This window comes from Pinus tabuliformis, chromosome 2_2, assembly GCF_031772625.1.
Source record: "Pinus tabuliformis cultivar Carrire ecotype Pingquan chromosome 2_2, CPIR1, whole genome shotgun sequence".
Classification (NCBI taxonomy): domain Eukaryota; kingdom Viridiplantae; phylum Streptophyta; class Pinopsida; order Pinales; family Pinaceae; genus Pinus; species Pinus tabuliformis.
In genome coordinates, this window is record NC_142300.1 from 701763334 (window position 1) to 701788886 (window position 25553).

Below are 25553 nucleotides of genomic sequence, written 5' to 3' on the forward strand. Positions count from 1 at the left end.
CTGCGTGGACTTTTCCCTTCCCATAATTTTAGAAATTACTTGCAAAATTGGTCTTATATTTGTTGCAAATATATCTAAAGAAAAAAAAATCATCCAGGGATAACTTTCCATGTTTGGGAGCCAAGAAGGATAAAGCATAAGAGGACTCCTGGGATGACAGGTTGTCATAATATGAGATTAAAGACTCTTCAGTAAAAGTGACATAAGTTCTAGAGACAGGGTATTTGAAAGCTTGGTGGATTAACTGAGAAGTTACCTGGAAGACACTTTCTCCTAACTGATTCATGACAAAAAATTGCTTAGGCTACATGGACGAGGTTAACCACTAAATGAATTCTGGAAACAAGTGGGTTTTTGGGACAAATGTTTCTAAGGCACCTGACCTAACCATTGCCATGAATACAGGGGACTTCTTATGGTTCAAAATAATGTCTTGATATAGATGGAGATTCTTAATTGTGTAGAAGGTATCAGAAATATAATGTTCGATGTCCATTAATGGGGTATGGATAATAGAGGATGAAATTACTTGTTTGGCCATGACGACTAAAAATGATAGTTGCTGACTTGGAATGCTAAACTAGAGGTGAGATTTTATGTGCTGGATCTGCTCGTAGCAAGAACATGTGACTAATACAACAGGGTTTATTTACCTTTTTTATTTATAAATGAAAGCAAAATGGGGGGAAAAGTAACGAATTAATGAAGTGACAGGGATGAGGTGACGGGGTATGGTGAGTGAGCTAGACAAAAATGAATGAGGGCAGAGGATGAAGTGGTGGATGTGAGGTGGAGTGAGACAATGAGGGGCGGCCTGTTGCGGGGGTAAGGGGTGTATAGGATGCTGATCAAAGTTAAATGCCCACAATGATCATGGGCCGTCGATCTTCATCAACTATGCTAACATCAGGGTCAACTACGGGGATTGAGCCGTGAATTATAACTCGTGCTCGTTGTTCCCTCGTAGATTACTTTACCCGCCTCCTTTGCCTATATTTGATCATGCTTCACATAAATGCCCGGGCTTTAGGAGATGAATCGGGCCCACTTTCAAAATGTCTTAAATGTCGTTGATAGTGCAATTTGAACTAATATTTTAAGATTTCAAACCTTATTTTGATGTTTCGAAACTTAAACATGATATTTCATTTTTTTGGATTTTGAATAATATTAAAAACTAAAATGACAGAGTAAGCTACAACACATCACAACATTGATACTTCATGCAGTTTATTCTACAAATGCTTGAGCTCCTCATCCAAATCTGAGTTGCAAGAGTTGTACTTTTCAAAAGTAATTCTTCCATCCACCATAGGGTTGATCCAATCCTCATTCCACGTAGTAAGCTTATAGATCTGGTCAATATCATCCTCCTAAGAGTAATCCCATACTGGTTCAGTATACCGTGCAACCTCAACTAGATCTAATGGAATAATGACTCTCAGTTCCTTCTTCTCAAACATCATGTTGCGCTTCTTCAGGTTGATGACTGAATTCATATCAAATGCCCAATCAATTCCAAGAAGCGTCGGTTAGGGATTACTATCATCCACTATTTCGATTACCTCAAAATCATCTATAGTTCACACCCCTTCAATGTCTACAGTTACTCCATGTAAGCACACCATAGGAATAATCTTCTATTGGTTCACCATTCGCAACTAAATTGGGGACCACTGCAGTGTCGAATTTCCCATTCTTTCCCAGGTTGTTTAGGTAAAACATTTGCATCAGAACCCAAATCTAGGATCACCTAGTCAATTTCAAACACTCCAATTTGTGTAGTCGATCTCATCTCTTGACTAGACCTCTTCTTACCTTTATCTACTTTATGTACTGCACGTTGGTCAAGAAACGACTCACCCTTGCCAGCGCAGTTATCTATTAACTCTTGTAGTCCCTCCACTACTTTCTGGTCCCTTAGAAACTTCATGAAAGTCTGTAAGAAGGATGTCAACACTGAAGGATCTGTTTCTGGTGTAGTAGTGACATCTTCAGGCTTCTTTGTTCATGTACATTGTGTCTTTGATGTGGAAGCTCCTGAACCCGAAAAGCTATTTTTTCCTCCATAAAAGTTTCCTTTTCCTTATGCAAATCAAATCCAGCATCTTTGTCAGCAACCTTGCGTAACCATATATTTTCTTCTAGTTGTTTTCCTGTGGCTTTATCTTCCCTAATAGCTATGCCGCTTCACGTAACTATATTAATGCTAGGCCCATATTCACGTGGTTCTCACCTCATCATCTGGATGTTCTAAGTGGGTTGTTGGTTTTTCTTCTCTTGCATATTTTCGATGAGTACGAGAAAATATTCTATAACATGGTCAAACTGTCAGCAGTATTGACAAGAGGGGTTTCTTAGGTTCTGACAATCTTGTGCAAAGTGGCCTAGTTCCCCACAATTGTAACAAATAATATGTCTGCGACCTTTTCTAGCTCCTTCCCCTCATCCTCTTCCTCATCCCTGGAATCCTCTGCACACTGCAAGAGTGCCTTGATCCTGGTGAGCGCATGTCTTAGCCTGTACTCTATATGTCTGAATTTTTTCCATCATTAACTCATAGCTTCGACAATTCTGCTCACAATGGCCTACAAACTTACATAAATTGTAGAACAGTTGTTGGGAAGTTTATACAAACTTCTGCAACAAGTGGAAATTGTCTGTGGAGTGTTTCCCTATTATTTGGTAGATAACACACTGTGGCACTGCACCATTACTCGATCTAGTGGTATTTTCTAGCTTCAGGGGGATAGGACCTCCCCCAATTAGATATTTTTGATATATCGGGAAATGATCCTTGTCATGACCCTACCCTTTTCACTTTAAGCACCATTCTTCAGAATGGGTCTCATTTTGGACTTCTTTCCACTTTTTGAGATCCTACAACTCCATATGCAGACTAGCCAATTGTGAAGCAATCTATTGCACTCCCAAATTCGTATCTTGAATAGGTGAAGCCTCCAACTTCATAGTAATTTCTAGTGCTTCAGCCTACGATCCAACCTTTTGCTATGACAATGGTAATCTCAAATGAGGTAACAACAAAGAAATATACCAATCCTTATGTTGCTCATCCAAGATCTGTAGATTAGCCTGTTGTAGCAGACATTTCAACCTTTGGTCAAAATCTCATGCAGATTCATTCACCTTCTCCTTAATTTCTTTGACCTCAGTCACAGATTGGGCTTGAGACTTAGGCTTTCCACTTCAATCACAGCCTTCAATATCTACTGTCTTCGCCTTAAATATCTGTTGTCACTCCCTGTAATCTTCCCATGGGAATAATCTTTTGTTGATTCACCATCCTCAATTGAATAGGAGACCATTGCAGTGCAGGTCTCCCCATTCTCTCCCATGTTTGTTTAGGAAAAACATTTGCATATAACCCCAAATCTAGAATAACTTGGTCCATTTCATATTCGCCTATTTGTGCAGTGAGCCTCATCTCATGCCCTGTTCTTGCCTTATGTTTACCATTTTTCCTGACCATGCACGATCCCTCAAGAGCATTTTCTTTACCAACACATTTATTGATCAAATCCTTCAATCCTTTTACGGCCTTGCTATCGCGTAGTAGATTCATACAGCTCTCCAAAATGGTAGTAAGCATGGATGGGTCCATTTCTTCAGACTGCTTATCTTGACTTCCTGAGGTAGAAGCCTCAGCGAAGCTTTTCTTCACTTCCATGAAGGTTTCTTTTGCACTCTCCAGATCAAAGCCAACCCCCATCTCTAGAGCCTTGCAAGTCCATTCACCTTCTTCAAGTTGCTTTCCCTTATCTTCGTCAGTCATCATTCCACTTTAGTAACAACTTTCAACTCCACCAGAGGTTAGAGAACAGTGCGAGGGAGTTGTCAAGGATGCAATCGTGACAGTAGATTCTGTGGTGGTAGATTGCACCACACTCTTTGAGCAGTCTATGGAGGTCGTTATGACTCTACAGGAGGATCCTAACATGTAGAGGTTGAACACAGAGACCTAGGAATTACAACATCAATATGACGAAGCAAGAGCGACGATGCACACCGTCACTATCTCACATCGATTGGCTAAGCTGCATGAGGCAAAGTAGTAGCTCGAATAGATGGATGTAGCAGAACAAAAAGAGGCAGTCCTCAAGGTAGATTGGGGCCTTGGTTGGACGAGGAATATGTTAACTCTGCCACTATTGAAGAGAAGTTGGTAGGCCTATAGAGGACAGTGGACACAACAGAAGGTAAAAGATGACAGTGCAGGGCTAGCAACAGAGCAGCTGGTCGAGGAGGTCAAGCAGGCAGCCACACAGAGCATGACTGAGGTAGCAGTGGCACAAGTTGAGCTAGGAGGTCTTTGCACTAAGATCTCTATGCCAGCAGAGTGACTTGGGGGCAAGTCACGATATTTGTGTTGGGAACCTGTTGGGTTAGGGTCCCGTAGGGTCAATTTTGGGGCAAAAGCCCAAGTTTTGGGGCAGAAATCCCAAGTTTTTGTTATGTAAAGTGTAAAGTCTTTGCAAGTGGTCACGGAGTGCGTAGATAATAAATTTCATAAATGGATTTTCCCTTCTTTTATGTAAGTTGTGGTGGCTTGTATAGACCTACCCATGGTCCGCGGACCATGGGATTGTATAAAAAGGAGAGTCTTAGAGAGTCTAAGGAAGTTCATAGCTAGTGAGGAATGAATGTAATGGGTCATTAGAAGTGAAGAGAAAAGAGTTTTAGAGTAGAAAAGAGGCTCTACAGTTGTGTGTGTAGAGGCCTGGAGTAGAGTCTGCAGCTTTGTGTGGACCCATGTAGCTGAGTGTGTAGGGTATTCTTGAGTCTGTAAGAAAATCTGAAGTATCAATAAAGGGATTACTTTGGAAATATCTATATTTTGTCCATTTACTTATGTTATGAATGAATGCATTTATATTATAATGAATTATGGGTTTATGATTTAATATTGTATTGATGCGCGATTATGCATGGTTTACATTGTTATATGAACACAAGTATTAATATTCGTTTATGCAAAGAATATCTTAATACCTATTAAAGATATCAGATACTTAGGCCGATTTGGGTAAATACAAAACTAAGAGTAATTACAGAGGCGCGTAAGCGGTTGATTCACCTATTTAGGGTCCGTGAAAGACAGTCGTAGACCTTCACAAAGGTCTAGAGGCTAGTAAGCGGAAGTTATATCGATAAGCCTCAAGAGCTTATCGATATGCGTGAAGGAAGGTCTAGGGCATAAAACGACATCATAATCATCTCTGGGTGCAGAAACTTGGTTCCAACATTCCCCCATACTGCTTTGGGTGAGGCTTCAGTTCGTGCTCCACAGATTGATGCCGAAAGGTCCAGTAGTCTAGGGATTTGTTTGGAAAATTTAACTTTGAACCTGGGCCAGGACCCACTAAGCCAACATCTATTCTTCCATGCTTATCTACTACTATGACTCTTCTAGAACCTCTTTGTATATTCTTCTCCATTACAATACCATGGTCCACGAACCATGGGTGAGTCTCAAAATAACTTAACTCTTAACAAAAATAGGGGCTTTGACTTTCTAAAATCCCCTTTGACTCCTATCAACCTGCACTATTCGTGCTCCACTCCTCAAAATGTGGAGACTTTACAATATTTGACAAAACTTTACAAAATTTGTCCCAGGGGACCCCATCCCAACACGTGGGTTATATATGCTTCCAATGGCGAGTTAGTGAGTTTACAAGGAATCTGTATTGGTTTCTCAACTAATAATATCACTGAGTATAGTGCATTGATTGAATTATTGTCTAATGTTATTTCTCATGTGATCTAGATTGGTTCATTATATTGTTTGTCATCCATCTTGATGCATTTAGAGTGGAAAAAATGGAGGAATCATCTCATGGGACTGTTTTTACCAGTGGGACCCAGTTTAGCAAAATGGGGTGTGAAACCTTCTAGGAGAATTTTGAGGCATCAAATGATGTTTTTTAGGGGTAAAAATTTCTCACTTTAGCTCCACACCATTTCATGTTATTCTAAAAACAAAGATATTTTCAATGGTGCAAGAAGCTTGTCATTGAGAGTCTATTTGCAAAATGTATTCCACTCAAAAGTTGACCTTCCTGGTTTCACATAGTTCAAGAGGATGTTACATCAGCCCCCCCATTATTCGTGAAAAATGGGATAGCCGTGTGATTATGATGTAAAAGACTCTAGAAAATTCTATATTGTAACTCTAGTTAAGAGTTGATGTAGTCAAAATTAACCATTAGTAGCCTATTGGGATGTGTTATAACTAAGCCACTAGGAGGAAGAGGCATTCCATTCTTTTGAGAGAATTTTATTCCATAACTGAGTAAAGATAGCCATGAGAGATAGGAGGTAGAGCACACAAAGAGGATTTGTGCATTGTAGCAGCCCATGGGGCACAAGAATTACTTATTTGTACTTGCAACCATATTTACAGATAGGGAAAGAGAGTGGATCAACCTCACCTTGCAACTGGGTTTCTAGAAATTCCCACCTGTAGATCACTTGAAAATGCAATGTACTAAAGAAAAATACTTGATCTACTTCTACAAACAATTATGCGGAAGCTTAATCGAATTGAGCAACATCAATAAGAACACATATAACTGATATGGAGAAATCAATCACACATAACACAAAAGATATAACCAGGGGAAAGACAAAGCATAAAACCCCAACTCTGTATTATCATACAAGTGGAAATCCTTTCCAAGTTACAAAAGGAATCAGCTCAAAAGCTTTCCTGCTCTCTCTATAATCAGATAGTGAAGCTCATAGACTGTGTAGACAAGTATATATACTTATCAAGTCCTCCAAGCTCCTATATCACGTAATTCTCTTGGAAATAAATCCTTCTCCATGCAAAGAATATTCACCTAAAATATCCTAGCAACTGATAGTACACTGTCCCACTATCTGAACTCAATTGGGTCTCTGTCTGAACTGACATGCATGAGTTATCCATGAGAGAATATTCAGTTATGTGAAGAACAGTAGTTATATGCAAGCATGCATTAACTAACTGAACTTACTTAATTTAAACAAACTTTTTAGATCAAATATAACTGGACTAGACTTAGTTAACTGAGCCAACTAATTACTACTCAATATAGAACTCATCCTTATCTCCTTTAATAAAGGGATAACTTCCTTAATCCGTGGAGAAACTGTTGCATGTCCTCACATAGACTTCATGTTTTATTTTTCACAACTAATTAACTCATGGAGAATTAATTAATTTATTTTCAAACAACTGTTAAGTTCAAATTCGAATTTTACTTCCTATGTTTAGTCCAAGGACTGACTAAAATAGAAATCCATCTAAAATGCTATTTTTAGCACATTCGCTTTTCATCCAATATAGTTAAGTTCAACACTAGATGAAACCACTATTTATAGCAGTGCTATTTTTAACAGTGCTATTTTTAGCATTTTCTATTTTTAGAATTTCTTGTTGCTATCTTCAACACTCCCTCTCAACAAGAAAGGGATTATCAGTAACCCCAATCCTGTCTCTGTGGAACTCGAACTTGCATTTTGACAATGCCTTTGTCAAAATATTTGCATTCTGTTCCTCGGTCGAAGCATACAGCAACAACATGATCCTCTTGATCACATAGTCTCGAAGATGATGATACCGTATATCTATGTGCTTGGCCCTGTCATGAAAAACTGGATTCTCAGAGAGTTTGATGCAACTCTAATTTTCACAGAAGATCACTGTAGGATCCATCCTCTAACCAAAAAATCCCACTAGAATATTTTTCATCCAAATGGCCTCACATGAAGCCTGACTGGTAGCCATGTATTCAATCTCTGCTGAGCTAAGTGCAACTGATCTCTGTTTCTTGATGTACTAGGAAACTGCAGCTGAACCAAGGTTGAAGATTCCTCTAGAAGTTCTCTTCCTGTCTGAAGGACTCCCTACCCAATCCGCATTTGTGAATCCCTAAAGCTTCACTCCCTCTGTTCGTCTGTACCACAATCCAAACTGAGATGTGCCTTTGAGGTATCTCAGCACATGTTTTGCTACCTTCCAAAACATCTTGGTAGGCTGAACCATAGCTTGACTCAACTGGTTCACCGCAAAACATAAGTTGGGTCGTGTGTTCACTAGATACATAAGTGAACCCACCAGCTGCTGATAAACAGTAGCAGCTACTACCTCACCTGAAGTAGCATAATCCTTCCTCCAGTTCCCAACTAGAGGAGTCTGCATGGGTTTGCACTTCTCCATATGGAACCACCTGAGGATCTCATTAGCATACTTGCCTTGAGATACAAAAATTTCTCCATCTCTCTTCCACACCTCCATGCCTAGAAATTAGTGCATAAGACCCATGTCTTTCATGTCGAACTCTCTTGCTAGGTCCTCCTTATAAGACTGTATCATCTAATCATCACCTGTCAAAATTAGATCATCGACATAAATTACAATGATCAATGGCTTACCTTCTACCATGATGTGGTTAAGGTTTGCATCTGCTTCACTCTTGGTGAAGCCCAACCCAGTGAAATAGTTGTCGATCCTGGTGTACCAAGCACAAGGTGCTTGCTTCAGCCCATACAGAGCCCTCTTGAGTCTACACACATGCAAATCACTATCAAAGGTTTCGAAACCTTTTCGCTGCTCAATGTACACCTCCTCCTCAATCGTCCCATTAAGGAATGATGTCTTCACATCCATCTGGTGGATCTTCCACCCCATCTGAGCTGATAGTGCCAATATCGATCTAATGGATGAGTACCTTGCTACAGGAGCAAAATTCTCATCGTAGTTGATCCCCTCGACCTGTGAGAAACCTCAGGTAACAAACCTTGCCTTGTGTTTCTCAATACTGCCATTAGCTTCCTACTTTACCTTGTAAAGCCATCTGGAACTCACTACTGACTTGTCCTGAGTTCTTGGGACAACATCCCAAACATAGTTCCACATGATGGAGTCATACTCCTCCACCATTGCATCAACCCACATTGGTTGCTACACTACCTCCTCAAATGAAGAAGGCTTGGAATCTACACACTCCCCAACCAAGGCCATGTAACCAGTGTACCGCTCTGGTGACCTCCTCTGTCTACGCTGAGAAGATGGTTGTCCCACATTCTTACATGCATCCTGTATCAACCTGTCAGCTTCCCTTGAGCGTTTCTACCCATCTCTGGAATTATCAGCATGAGTGGATGTCTCCACTCCTAGATCCTCTGCATGTGGCTACTCCGCATCAATCTGAGGCTCCTCATCCTTAGGAACTGAAGGTTCCTCATCTGCATGCAACTTGAGCTCCCTCTCAAGTGACACTTGCATGGCTTTCTGCTCGTCAAACTTCAGATCCCTGCGTACCATAGTCCTTTGAGTGGAAGGCAGGTACACCTGATAGTTGTGAGGTGTATCCGTGTACCCCACAAGTATTCCCAACTCAGATGTTGGGTCTAGCTTCTTCCTGGCATCTTTGGTCACATGACAGTAAACTGATGATCCAAAGATACAGAAGTGACTTACATCAGGTCACTTCCCAAAATAGTCCTCCATAGGTGTCTTCATCCCCAGTATACAGTGTGGGCTTCTGTTCTGCAAGTATACTGCTGTATTGCATGCCTCAGCTGTTGGAGGGAAATGTTCCCCTAGGGCTTTTTGGGTTGAAACCCTAGCAGACTAAAAGTTATCTATTCAAAGGAACACACATTCACACAGCCATTATGCTATTATAAGCAAATTCTATTGTAAAGGGGACATACCTCAGGTCCTATGTTTGAGAAGGCCCTTAGGGTCCAAACCCTTCTTGGAGTTCCCTTCTTCTATTTTGTCCTGCAAAACAACCAATTCCAAAGAACACAACAGTATATGGACAAAACCTTATAAATAAACCATCTTCATGTTATAAATAAAGGTAGTTAGTTATGAAATCCAAACAACCATTTACATATGAATTCTAAACATGAATATCATAAACATAAAGAAGACTTATATCGGGAACCAAGACATGTGTTTCTTCTATTATAGACAAATAAAGTACATAAAAAGGAATAATTTCACCTGAGTCACCTTCAGTAGGCTCCAAGCAAAGCTTCCTTCTGGATCCATTCCAGCCCCAAGCCTTTAACAAACTCCTTCCATGACTCACTCCATGATGTCATAAATGGTGGATGAACATAAACACACAAGGAAACAAGGGTTTCCTGTACAAATGGGGGAAGTGCAGAAGGCACAAGGGACTTCAGACCTAGTCAGGGGAAAAATCTCAGCATAATAACCTTTCTCTCTCTTCTCTCCTCCCTCAGGCCTTCCCTTTGAGGTCTTTTTATACCTCTCCGAAAGTAGTTTTTTAGTTGGGAGTTGGTTGGGAACAGTTGGGCCACGGGCACTAACAGGTGATCAGCAGGTAAAACCTGCGATCTCTGCCTGAAAATAAGGAGTTTTATATTTTTTTAAGTGTTTTAATACATATACGCGGGTTGGGTATACACAGACCTACGTGTACACGCGTTTAACTCAGGGCAATGTCACGTATAAGGGATAAAACACTATTTTTTAAATTTTAGGACCAGGTCTGGAAGGAGGGGTTGCCCTAGGCCATGAGTGTAGCATCACAAACCATAAGAGTGAGATTTGGAGCTATAACAGATGCCCCCTAATATATGAGGTCAGAAGGGGTACATGATTGCCAAAATGTATTATGCAAGTACATGGAAAGGAAATCTGCCAAAAACCGAGGAGGACTTCACCAGAATTCAGCCTGCCAAGCCACCAAAGGAGATCAGAAAGAAACACTGTCTGAGGTGGGCATACCCATGCTTAGAAAAAGTAAAGCATGTCCGCATATCAAGTACAAGCGGATCCACTAAGTATACAAGTATAAATGACTGGAAAATACATAATGGATCATCTGATCATGATGAACAAGTACATGTCTAAATATCACATATAAGACTGTCAATGATGCTGAAAGATGCAACGGATCACTGATATCAAAGACTGATCCCAAAAGGTTCCAACTGAACATGATGGAATAGGATGGTACTACACTGCAAACTCAGGTGCCAGCATATAGAATGTCACCATGACTGACTGCAACATATAAGGTGGAGTGGTATTAACTAGTAGCAACAAAAGCAACTATCAAGTGAACCAATGAATGTTGATACAACCTGAGGTCTTCACCGACCGCTATGGTACATTTCTACACCATGGGAATAAATGATCTAAAGTCAACCACGTGAGAAATCGTTTAATTACCGGTCATTGATGTATACCATTAACAAACGCGAGACTACTCACCGATAATGATAATGAGCGTCAAGGTACCCAGTACAATCTAACAAGTGTGAATAGATGAGCTGGAGTCAAACACCTGTAAGAATCTATCGATCAGGAGACAATGATGGTTTCCCACTGTCAATAGCAAAGGATTTGCCACTAATGACTACAAACCCAAAGGTACTGCCAAATGGACTCTAGATCTTTGCCCCAGAGCAATGAGCCGGAGTCGATAGGGAAAGATCTGCTAGAAGGAAGGCATTAAGGCATCCTTCATCAATCTAGCGCGAGTGTAACTCGTAGGCCAATAATGTGGAAGGAATCGGATGAAAGAGATGTAGTAACCAAACCGAAGTACATTTCCGGCGTACACAAGATGTGGCTAGCGCATGAAAGAAACCCTCTGAACCAACCAATAATGAAAGCTGACATAGAGGCGAGGTATCCACCAATAGGGTCAAATGGAAACCAAGGTACTGCATGAATCCCAATGTGTGATAATGTAAGCTGATGTCGAACACAAGGGAAACCACTCAGTCAAAGACCCATGATACTGATCGATGCTGAGCACAAGGTGACCTATCAATAATGAAAATAGGGCCAGGGTGCAGCTCTAGGCCTGTCCTCAGAGCAAGGTGTCGTCGTCGATAAGGACAAGACCCGCCAGCAAGAAGTCAATGGGGACCTTCTCAAACCGGCATGAGTAAAGGACCAATATAGCTGATGTGATGATAGACATGATACTGACAACCAGGGATGGCCGACTGAAAAATGAGTCAAGAGACACCGCAGAAAGGCCGACTCAGGCTAACTTCCCTTGAACAAAAGCACGACTCAATGTGACTATGTGGCAGCATATGATGACTCTGTATAAGTTCGTCATGCAGGAGGCACGAACGAACCCTCCATATGATTGGAAGAGATAACCAATCAGGGGAGAACTGACTCAATAACAAGGTTAAGGCGTACCTAAGTCAAACTAAATCCTGCCCAAACGGAGGAGACTTTATTTTGAGTGCTTTGTTCAAGGGCGACAAGAATGACTCTAGCTGCCAAAAATAAATGGAAATAATGTCCCGTTCCCGCTCTTTTTTGGAATATTTAATTTTTTTGTCTTTTTCTGTTAAGCTTGAAAAAGAATAAAAGAATGCTATGGTATAGTGGAAAGAACGAGTGTCGGTGAAACAGATGATCTAGTTCTTGGGAATGGAACGTTCCTATGCTCAATGCAGGGAGGTGAAAACTGGTCAGTGACACTCAAAGGTGTGTTCCTTCCACGGGTCAAGGTGTGTCAAGTTGCAGAATTCAAAGGTATGCAAGGTTGATTTTGCAGTCGTCATGGTCAAAAGTTGGCTTAAACACGAGTCCAAGTGAAGCCGGCTCTAGGCCAAAAGGTGAAAGTGGTCAACATGCAATGCAGTAGTACAACTCAACACAAAGGAGCCTCTAGGGTATAAGGCCAGAACGAAGCAAAGAAGCAAAGAGGAATGAGTCTTCAACGCATAAGTCATGGCGGGACTACAGAGGACTCTCGAGCCTACTCAAATCGGAGCAGCATGGGCAACAAATGTCAGTGAGGTGCTAACTACAATGCCCATGTAAAGGATGGCTCTACCATTTTGTCATGATTTAAAGAATCGGCGAGTGAAGATGGCTTATGAACCTGTTGGGGGCCCCGAAGTCGGGTCAACAATAAGGGGGATACCCACCCGGTCCGGAACCTGGTTGGCGGCTCCTTGCCCGTTTGGAGTAGCGGGTCCGACTGGGGGTAATGGGACCAGTTTCCCAATGTGAAGGGTGTGCGTGTGTGTGTAGAGTTTGATGATATTAATCTAAAAGGTTTCTCTGAACTAGTCTTAATTCTAACAGCTAAATTACTTCTATACTAATGTGATCTAATGAAGAGAAAACAATACATCTAATCTACGCTAACCCGGGGTGTTCTCTTTTGTTACGCGATCTAGAAAGGTTTCTAACAACAACTGGTAATAAAGATCATTCAACTGTTATCAGAATATAAATCGATAAAGATAAACCATTCTGCATAAGAAGTTAGGCAGAGTAGTTGTGAACAGCATATCGCATAATCAGTTTTCTATATGTCAAGCATAAATAAATAACTCCACCGTACAGAAGTGCCAAATGGTAATACAGACATTCATACAGTAACATATAAAGAACTCAGCTGTATATCACTTTGGGGATACTAGCAGAATTTAGTCAAGAGATAAAAGTACCATTTATGACTGATTTCACTAATAAACTTCAAGCAATAATGATTTACTTCTACTTGTTCTAATATCTGTTAAGAGTACATAAGTGAAACATCAGTAACAGACATTAAAATGCAAACATAAATAAATCTCGATCCATCCATTCATCAAAAACCTCCTCTGAGGGTGCAGAAGTGCATGTTCTGAGGACAAGTTTTTTGACAGATTTCCGGACCCTTCTCCAAATGCCATGAGAAGGGTTAAATACTACTAGCTAATTGATCTTAATTACACGAATTTAGGGAATCGGCTTCAAATGACCGCCCTTTACTAAAAGCAAATTTATTTCTAAAACTTTAAATCTAATTTCTGACCGTTTCTGTATATTCTCTTTAGTGCTGTCAACTGCACAACGCTTTCCTGGGAAGAGTCGGCTGGCTGCCTTCTTCTTTTACTCGGGAGATAAAAGTGGAAATAACAAGAGCTGGCACCTCCTCCTGACAGACCAGAAGATATTTTCGAAAACATTTCTCTAGATGGGTGTATTCGCCGCGTGTATACTTAGCACAACCCAGGTTCTTCTCGAACTGATTTTGCTGTTGCTATTCCGGTTTCCGGTCGTGCGAATGACTGAGTGGGTTAGGAGTCGCACTGTATGGACAATCCCCTGTTTCGAGAATTGTTTCCGCTCTTTGTTCCAGGCTTTTCTGGAGCGTCCTCCTTCTTTTGCGTTTCTCTTTTTGCTTTACCCAGTCTGAGCTTCAAGATCTTTTGTGAACACGCTGCTTTTGTGCGCCTTTGACTCTGAGTCCTAGATAGTCTAATTTCATCAGTGCCGGTTGTCTGATAGTCTGGAATCCGCGGTCCTGCTGCATGCGGCATTCGTTTGCGAAGGCATCTTCTCTCTGCTATTTGATTGGCGCTTTCCCCTTTCTCTCAGATGTTTCCTGCATATAGATTTATATCAGTTGCGTGTCTTGCAGTCTACGCAAAGAAGAAGGGAAATGAAAAGATTGACATAAAAGCATTAAACTCTAATGAATGCATAATCCTGACATGCATCATGACTTGACTCTTCTATTAATGCGATGCAATCATTCCTTGATACTCAAGCATGCGGTCATTAATTTCCTTTAAGGCGCGCGCTTGGTCTTTGGGTTTATCGTGTGATGAGTCTTTTCAGATCACAGATCGAAGTTTACTGATATCGCAGATCGCAGTCATCTCAGATCGCAGATCACAGATCGCGGATTTTATTCAATGGTTCATGGTGCCATAGCGTGACGTTTGCGATGTGCGATGTCGCATATCGGCGATCGGCGCTTCTTGGAGGTCCTCCTTTTAGAGCACGTTTGAGATGCATGCGACGCGATGAACTTCGCGTCGCTCTTTCGCAGTTTTACTTTTCGCGCTTTAAGTAATGCTTCGACCTTTCTTTGCGATGCGATTTAAGCCTTAGGGAGAAAAATACAAAAATTTAACAAAATATTTTTTGGGATTTTTTGTTCAGGGTCCCCCCTTTGCTCGACGTTATTGCTAATATCAAGCAAAGAGGGGGGGGTTGTTGGTGACCACAACAATGGCGATTCACTGTGAAGAACCAGTTATCGCTGCTTGTTCTATTGCATTTTCACTTCCAAAACAGAAAAAAATTTCTTATGTCTAAATTTTGTTATGGACGGATAGAGTATTACCCCTTATCTTGTCAATGATGTTTCGTCACAACTTTTTATTTCATTCCGATTGTTTGCTCCCTCTGGGTTATTTCTTGTATTCACACCTAGACATTACTCAGTCTTTTCAAAGACAAAATAAGGTCTTCTCTGCGTACTGGCTTTGTAAAGTATGCTCATTTGTCGTAGGTAGAGCCTCTGCTGCCCGCAAGCGTCCATAGCCTCGACAGGGTTACCATATTATCCAGCAATGATCCTTTTTCCTGCTTGAGGTTATCTACAACATTCCAGAGAAAAATCCTTTTGACACTTTTCTTTCTTTTTTTTTTTTTTTTATTCTCTAAAGAACAATGTCTTGGTTTGGTGGCCAAATTATGACACAGTCATTCACTTGATTTACACTTTTGCTGAACAAGCTGGCTCGCGATGAGACCCCTTGTCTTTTGATTGCAACAATCTTGAGTCGTTGCCCTGTTTTGATAGACAGTAGTGGCAAAGTCAGCAAGTTATAATATCTGTGATCATGATAAGCCGGCTCGTGATGAGACCTCTTATTCTTTGAGATATAGTGTTTTCTTGGATTGTTTCTCTGGATGCTGCGATTTTCCTTAACAGGGAGGAAGTCATTGTTTTTCCTTAAGAAAGCTCTGGACGACAATAATAGAGTTTAAGAACAACAGTTTTGCAGAGAATACTTATTTTGCTATTGATGATACTTTTCATTGCGTTGGCATAAAACAATTTTTTGCCAAAAGTTACTTTCATCCCAGATTTCTTTGTGAAGTTGAAACTAACATCATATTCAGGCTAAAGTTAACTCTATCTGTCAATAATAAAAGTCAGATTTTTCGAAAAGTTTTACCATTTATACAAGTGAAATCAAAATCTGATAGAGAAATGGTATATTCTTCATAAATACAATTTATGATCATTCACAACCAACCTTATTTATATAAAAAAAGTAAAACTAAAATTATCCTACAAAAATTAGAAGGATAACCTTCTATGGAAAATACATTTTGAGGATTTGTCCATTTACAGGCAGAGAATCTCTTCTGCCTGTCAAGTCCTGCAACACAAAAGTCGACGGGCCTATGACCTCTACAATCTGAAAAGGACCAAGCCACAGCTTCTGGAATTTCGTATGCTTGCCCTTTTCTTCATGTGCCTTACCCACTTCAAAACTAAATCTCCCATCTGAAAGTTTTTTTTGGTCATTATGTTCGAATCAAAAGAGGATTTTATTAGTGCTTGGTGGTGAGCATGGGTTTTCTTGGCCTGTTCTCGTTGTTCTTCTAGCTTGATTATTTCCGTTTGCCTTAGTTGTAAGGGAGAAGTGGATACTTCATCAATGTATTGTACTAAGGACAAGGAGGGAATGACTAAGTGAGTAGGAAGAACTGCTTCTCTCCCGTAAACTAAATTAAAGGGAGAAGTGCCGATAGAGGCTTTCTTTGTAATTCTGTTTGCCCATAGGGCGTTTACTAGCGCTTTATGCCAATTCTTTTGGTTTTCGTCGACTGTCTTTTTGATAATCCTGATTAGGTTCTTGTTCGTTGATTCAGCCAACCCATTACCTTGCGGATAGTAGTTGGCAGAATACTTCAGTTTGAACCCTCTTTTGAGCGCGAACTCAGTCATGGTATTTCCAGAAAAATATGAAGCATTATCGAATATTAAGGCCGTTGGCAATCCAAACCTAGTAATGATAAACTGATCTATGAATTCAATAATGTATTCAGAATTAGCTGTCTTGAGAGGAACTGCCTCTACCCATTTAGTAAAATAGTCAGTTGCCGTGAGGATATACCTATGCTGTTTAGAGGAGTGAGGAACGATCTCACCTATTATGTCCAGGCCCCATTGGCTGAACGGCTGTTCGATGTTAACCGGCTGCAGTGGCATGGATGACTTCTTTTGTTTTCCTGCAGCAGTCTGGCAGAATTGGCATTTTCTTACGTGATTGTACGAGTCTTTGAACAACGTGGGCCAGTAGTATCCTGCACGTAAGATTTTGTGCGCGGTGGTTTCTCCAACATAGTGTCCACCTGCTAGTCCGTCGTGGAGTTCCTGCAAAACCTTTTTGGCTTCAGTTTTATCAAGACATCTAAGAAGCATAGAATCATAATTTCTTTTAAACAGGACATCATTCACGAGTTGGTATTGTTTGGCTTTTAATCTCAGGGCTCTCTTCTTGATGTGATCCAGGTGAAATGGAGCATGCCCGTTCTTTAGGAAATAATTGATGTCAGCATATAATGATTCTGCGTCGTTTAGGCTTACCTCATACGCGTGTACCTCTTCAGACGATTCTTCGGGGATTTGCGATGCTCCAGCTAACATCTTGTAGAAGCCTTGGCCTCGAACGATGTGTGCCGGCTTGATCTCCAGGTCGTATTTTTGCAAGGCGGTGATCCAATTCGCTCTCTTTTCGCCCACATCCTTCTGTATCAGGAGATTTCTTACCGCTGGGAATGGTACTATGACCTTGGTATGGGCTTTTAGCAAGAATGGTCTGAAATATTTAATCGCTTTAAAAACGGCATATGCCTGTTTCTCTACGTCCGAATATTTCAGCTCAGCACCTTGTAAGTTTGAGCTAAAGAATGCGATCGGAGCTTCTACCTTTTCTTGATTCGCTTGAGTCAAGATTGCAGCATAAGAATTTTCTGAGGCAAACGTGTATAAGACAAAAGACTCTGAAAAGTTTGGGGTTGCTAGAGATGGAGCGTTGATGATGGCTTGTTTGATTAAGTTAAACGCTTCGTGCTCGTCTAGACCCCATTTAAAGTTTGAATTCTTTTTTATCATTTTTTGTAAAGGAGAAATAATACGTGAAAAATCTGGGACAAATCTTTTGACAAAATTGATCTGTCCTAGGAAAGATTGCATGGTCTTTTTGTTATGGGGCATGGATATCTCGGAAATTTCTTTGATTCTGTCAGGTTCAATGTGAATGCCAGATTTGGACACTATGAATCCTAGCAATTTTCCTTCACTCAACGCGAAAAAAGATTTCTTCGGGTTAAGCGAGATCCCATACCTTAAACATCTTTGAAAGATTTGCTTCAAATCTTTGAGGTGGTCGTTTCGGTTCTTGGAGTACACAGTTATATCATCCAGGTAAATCACTACCGATTTGTTGACTAAACCTTTAAAAGCGATGTCCATAGCCCTTTGAAAAGTAGTGCCGGCGTTGATCAGACCGAACGACATTTTCCGATACGCGTAGGTACCCCATTTAGTTTGGAAGGTGGTTTTTAACTGATCATCTGGGTGTACCAACACTTGGTTATATCCTGAAAATCCGTCCAGGAAAGACATTAACTCTGAGCCTGCGACTGCCTGTAATATTTGCTCCATAGGTGGGAGGGGAAAATTGTCTTTCTGACAGGCTTTGTTGAGGTTCCGGAAGTCGATGCAGATTCTAATATCTCCGTTTTTCTTCCTAACGGGTACCATATTAGATACCCATTTGGAATGTCTGACCGGGAAGATTATTCTAGCTCTCAACAATTTATTCAGCTCAGTTTTTATCAGACTTTCCAAGTTGGGGTGGATTTTCCTGAGCTTCTGCTGGACAGGTTTCTCGTTGTCAATCATGGGGATAGTGTGTTGAATGATAGAAGTGTTGTAGGTCTTCAGCTCATCGTAATTCCAGGCGAAGATGTTTTTGTACTATCGTAGAAGACGGATATATGCCGATTTTTCTTCAGGAGCCAGGCCTTGGCCTAGATTAACGTTTTGCGGCTTCTCATTGGTTCCTAGGTTCACTGGTTCGTAGTTCAGAGTCGAACTATAAAGTTTGGCATTAGCTGACCTTTTGAACCGACTTTTCAAGTCGTATAAGTCTTCTAGTTTGACCACCGATTTGGGTATGGCATTATCAGTGTTATTTTGTTGTATCTGGTGATCATGACAGTCTTCGTCGATTATCTGGTTTGAGTAGGATCCTTCGGAGGTGAGGAAACTTACGATGTCTGGGTCGTCGTTGAATACTCTCCAGTTAGTGATGTTGTCAGGGATAGATGGTTTAAAAATCAATTCTATCGAAAACTTATCTGGACTAAAGTCTTCGGAGGGAATGAGTCTGGAGGCTACGTTAGCTAACAGGTCTGCGCTTGCGTTGTGAAGTCTCAGGATTGACGAAATATTGAATGCTGTAAAATGTGCAGTGAGATCTTGTACTAAAGATTGATAGTGCTTTAAATGACTAGACAGGCAGTGTGTGGTGTTACGTACCTGTTTGACGACGATCTCGGAATCTCCAAAGACTTGAAGATATTTGACGTTGCAGCTGATTGCTTTGTATAGGCCTTGCACCAAGGCTTCGTATTCCGCTGTGTTGTTCGCGCAATCGAACTCCAGTCTGCATGTGAGCATGGTCTTATTTCTGTCTAGGCTAATCAAAACGCATCCTGCTCCCGCTCCCTCGTTGGATTTAGAGCCATCAAAATATCATTTCCAAAATAAAGAAGTATTTACAGGGTTATCTAAGAAACTAACACATTTTGAATCATCAATCTGGGAAAAGTTTTCTACTTGGGACAAAACTGAATTTTCTAAATATGGTGATATGTGAGCATTGAAATTTCCGAGGAAAGAGTCTACCGAGTAGTTGCCTATGATGCTGCTGTTGTATGCTATGGCTTCATTCTCTCCTTCCAAATCCGTCACTATGTATTTTTGGTGCAATTCTCGTTCAACCTTTATTTGATTTGGTTTCCCGTTGAAGGGTAACCACGTGTGCGACCAGTCGGTTGAAAAGTATCCGTGGAGTTTCTCGGACCAGTCCCTGCTAAGAATCAGGCCATAAAATTCAGGGATGTCAGCCACTAGGATGTCGATAACTTGGCATACCTTGGGGTTAGACGACAGTCTTATGGTCACTTGATTTAGTTCGCCTATCACTTCGACTTGTGATCGATCAAGTTGAACTATGCGCACTGCGGATTTTTGCGGTTGAACGTTGAGTTTGGCACATATTGACTTGGGTAGAATATTGGTTGAAGCACCAGAATCAACCAAGCAGTTGTGCACGTTTCTGTTAAAGATTTCATAAGTGAGGAGGAAAGGAGGAGTATGAGATCTAGATCTCCCTCCAATCAAAGCGATGTCATTTGGATCGATTTTATTGATCGTGTTGATTGGAGGTCTTCCTATATTATGGGAAGCTACGGCTGTAGGTAAAGGCGTAGTAGGTACGGCGTGTAACTCTTTCATCATGATTTTCTGTTGGTGTTTCAATTTGCTCAACTCGTACAGGGTGATATTAGCCCTAGTCTTTTTCATGTCATCGATGATGTTATACTCCATTTCATCCGACACTATTAGTGTCTTTGATGGAGGCGTTTGCTCTGATTGGACTGGGCTAAAAGAGGTCGCTTTAGCAGTTGTTTTCTTTGGTGCGACCCTTTCTTTTGCTGCAGGGCTTGCGCCCTTCTGTTTTGGGATATTCTGGGGAGGATCAAGCTGATTTCTGCTTCGTGTGCTGACCGGAAGTGCTTCTTGATCTTCCTCTTGTGGGAGGATGAAATCCCACATTCCTTGCAGTTCCACCACTTCTTCATCGTCGGTCTGCGTTTCGATGGTGCTCTCTTCTTCTTCTTCGTCAGATTCCACGTTTGAGACCACGTTGGGTGGCTTCGTCTCCATAGGAGGATTTCTCTTAAAACTCCTAAAAGGCTTTCTTGGGGACGATTCTGCTACTTGTTTCCTTATATCAATCATCTCATTAGACATGGTCTTTAATACCTTTTGTAATCCTTCCATGTCGAAAGGATCTTTCGTTTGCTTCTTCTTGGTGTCTTCTTTGAAAGAGATTTTCTTAGATTTACGCTCTTCGATTGTAGATCTCTTTTCTAGGGCTACTACGCGTCTTTCAACTGCCAACGCCTCAGCCAAATTTTCGACTAAGGTTGTCTTGCTCGCCCTATCTACGAAGATGGCCAAGTTTGAAGGTAAGGCCGTGATGTACCATTCACATCTTACTTCCTCGCTGGGTTGAGAAGCAGCGGGGATTTTGTTGAGGATCTTGTTGAACCGTAAGTTAAAATCTTTAATGGGTTCTCTAGCCTCAGCTTTGAGATTGGATAAATCGTTGATTAGTGTCGCTGTCGATCTATCATCGCCGAATTTGGTGAGAAATTGATTTTGAAAAATGTCCCAGCTGGTGATAGATCTGGAGGGCAGCGAAAAGTACCATGACCCAGCTGTCCCTTGCATTGTATAGGGGAAAAGTCGGACCACGGCATCTTCATTGGTAACTCCGTTGAGATTAACAGAAAGCATGAAATTATTGATATGTTCTTCAGCTAGCATTCCTGTTTCTGGATTGAATTTCGGCAGCCATTTCTCAGGATGGGCAGGTATTGGACTTAGGGGTGGAGGCATTAAAACCGCCCCAGGATTGTTCCATGGAGATTGGGCCATCACTGAGTGACTAGTTAACAAAAGTGCAGAAGATGATCTTTGATGTTGAGAAGATGGAGATGTTGCGACCTTCGACGATTGCGGAGGAAGGGTTGTGGGAGATGGATGAGTGTTTTGAGGTGACGACGTGGGTGGTAGACTTCGCAGAGAGGGAGTTGAGATGGACGAAGTATATGAAAGAGTCTCTCTGTCAGACTCTGGAAGTGCTTTCCTTGCTCTTTTCCTAGTAGGGAGAGGGGTTTCAGTTGGCTGGATGCCAAACTTTTCACTCTTCAATCGGGTCAGGGGATGAGCAGGGTTGTACTGCGAAGTCAAGCTGCCTTTAGATTTATCAGACTTCTGGGTGAAAATAGAGAATCCCTGGAGTTTACGGATCAAAGTTTGAACTTCAGGGGGATCGATAATAGGACGGTCTGACGTATCGGGGTGTATAGCAGCGGTGGATGTCCGAGCGACTTCTAGTTCCGAGTTTAGTCCTACTGGAGAAGTCGGGGAAGTTGGTGAGGGTGATTTGCTCTCAGAATGGTATTTGGATTTTGAATTATGTGCCATTCATAGCTCGGGTCCTCCTTCTAGCGCCAGAAATGTTGGGGGCCCCGAAGTCGGGTCAACAACAAGGGGGATACCCACCCAGTCCGGAACCTGGTTGGCGGCTCCTTGCCCGTTTGGAGTAGCGGGTCCGACTGGGGGTAATGGGACCAGTTTCCCAATGTGAAGGGTGTGTGTGTGTGTGTAGAGTTTGATGATATTAATCTAAAAGGTTTCTCTGAACTAGTCTTAATTCTAACAGCTAAATTACTTCTATACTAATGTGATCTAATGAAGAGAAAACAATACATCTAATCTACGCTAACCCGGGGTGTTCTCTTTTGTTACGTGATCTAGAAAGGTTTCTAACAACATCTGGTAATAAAGATCATTCAACTGTTATCAGAATATAAATCGATAAAGATAAACCATTCTGCATAAGAAGTTAGGCAGAGTAGTTGTGAACAACATATCGCATAATCAGTTTTCTATATGTCAAGCATAAATAAATGACTCCACCGTACAGAAGTGCCAAATGGTAATACAAACATTCATACAGTAACATATAAAGAACTCAGCTGTATATCACTTTGGGGATACTAGCAGAATTTAGTCAAGAGATAAAAGTACCATTTATGACTGATTTCACTAATAAACTTCAAGAAATAATGATTCACTTCTACTTGTTCTAATATCTGTTAAGAGTACAGAAGTGCAACATCAGTAACAGACATTAAAATGCAAACATAAATAAATCTCGATCCATCCATTCATCAAAAACCTCCTCTGAGGGTGCAGAAGTGCATGTTCTGAGGACAAGTTTTTTGACAGATTTCCGGACCCTTCTCCAAATGCCATGAGAAGGGTTAAATACTACTAGCTAATTGATCTTAATTACACGAATTTAGGGAATCAGCTTCAAATGACCGCCCTTTACTAAAAGCAAATTTATTTCTAAAACTTTAAATCTAATTTCTGACCGTTTCTGTATATTCTCTTTAGTGCTGTCAACTGCGCAACGCTTTCCTGGGAAGAGTCGGCTGGCTGCCTTCTTCTTTTACTCGGGAGATAAAGGTGGAAATAACAAGAGCTGGCACCTCCTCCTGACAGACCAGAAGATATTTTCGAAAACATTTCTCTAGCTGGGTGTATTCGCCACGTGTATACTTAGCACAACCCAGGTTCTTCTCGAACTGATTTTGCTGTTGCTATTCCGGTTTCCGGTCGTGCGAACGACTGAGTGGGTTAGGAGTCGCGCTGTATGGACAATCCCTTGTTTCGAGAATTGTTTGCGCTCTTTGTTCCAGGCTTTTCTGGAGCGTCCTCCTTCTTTTACGTTTCTCTTTTTTCTTTACCCAGTCTGAGCTTCAAGATGTTTTGTGAACACGCTGCTTTTGTGCGCCTTTGACTCTGAGTCCTAGATAGTCTAATTTCATCAGTGCCAGTTGTCTGATAGTCTGGAATCCGCGGTCCTGTTGCATGCGGCATTCGTTTGCGGAGGCATCTTCTCTCTGCTATTTGATTGGCGCTTTCCCCTTTCTCTCAGATGTTTCCTGCATATAGATTTATATCAGTTGCGTGTCTTGCAGTCTACGCAAAGAAGAAGGGAAATGAAAAGATTGACATAAAAGCATTAAACTCTAATGAATGCATAATCCTAACATGCATCATGACTTGACTCTTCGATTAATGTGATGCAATCATTCCTTTATACTCAAGCATGCGGTCATTAATTTCCTTTAAGGTGCGCGCTTGGTCTTTGGGTTTATCGTGTGATGAGTCTTTTCAGATCGCAGATCGCAGATCGCAGTTTACTGATATCGCAGATCGCAGTCATCGCAGATCGCAGATCGCAGATCGTGGATTTTATTCAATGGTTCATGGTGCCATAGCGTGACGTTTGCGATGTGCGATGTCGCATATCGGCGATCGGCGCTTCTTGGAGGTCCTCCTTTTAGAGCGCGTTTGAGATGCATGCGACGCGATGAACTTCGCGTCGCTCTTTCGCAGTTTTACTTTTCGCGCTTTAAGTAATGCTTCGACCTTTCTTTGCGATGCGATTTAAGCCTTAGGGAGAAAAATACAAAAATTTAACAAAATATTTTTTGGGATTTTTTGTTCAGGGTCCCCCCTTTGCTCGACGTTATTGCTAATATCGAGCAAAGAGGGGGGGGGTTGTTGGTGACCACAATAGAACCATAACACGATGGGGTCGACCCTAAGGCAGATGTATCAGAAAATGGAGGCTAGTATGCATAATGCAACGGAAAAATGGTGTCCCTAACCTATATGCCAGTGAGAAAACGATACCTACCATGATGGGTCAGCAATCATGGAACCGTCTCGAAACTGAAAAATGTCCAAAATGTCCTAAAAAACTAACCAATCTCGACATTCCAAGCTCCCAAGTTAAAAGTCACATGAGGCTAAACAAAATAAAATTTTGATAAAATTTAGCATTTTCAAAACTTATAAAAGAGATTTTGGACTCACCATTTTTACCATTTGAGTTTGAGAGCAAAGGATTTGGAGCAAAAGGAGCAAACTTCCCATAGCCAGATTCAACCATTCAAATTCGTCAAAAACCTCCAGGTAACTCTTATACTTAGCTTGCAATTGATTGTGACTGGTTTTAAGATTTTTGATTAATGTTTCACTATTGAATTTTTGCCCAAAATTTCTCCGCGGCGTATACGCGGGTTGGTAATATGAAACCCACGTACACGCGGGCCCTATACGCGACTGTGTGCACAGTGACCCGCGTATACGCCGCGAACAATTTTTAAACAAAAACTAACGGTTGCAAATCATTTTTTTCTCAGAATGCCTGTCAAGTGGCGTGAAAGAGAGCACATAGTGGTGGATAATGAAGTTATGAATAGTCCAAAAGCTTTAGATGCCCTACGGGGATGCGGTTTGCTTAAATTTTTCAAACTGTCGAATATGAAAGCAAACACACATCCGCTTGAGATGCTCATTGATTACTGGGACGTCAAGGAGGAAGCCTTTATGATTGATCAGATGCCACTCAAGGTAGAAGTGGAGGATATTTATTTCATCACGGGCCTTTCCCGAAGGGGAGAGGTAGTACATTCCCGGGGCAGGACACAGAGTAGTCTCACGATAGAGGACTATGTACAGATATATTGCCCGGGAAATCCCAAGAAGGTTGGGAGCCAGATTTCCATCACACATGTGGCGAGTTTATCACTGAGGATAATCCTGTTCACCATAGCTCGAGTGAATGGATCATCCTCTCTGCATCAGGCATCACGGCTTACCATGAGCACGGCAGTTGACTGTCTCACTACTGTGTTCGACTGGTGTACTCCTCTTCTAGCCAACATGAAGAGGCAGCTCACTTCTATCAGGAGGGGACAGACCAAAAACTTTGGATATGGGGCTATCCTGTGCACTTTCTTTTTCGAGAAGGTTCCCGCACTCCGCCCCAGGGTAGCAGTTTCC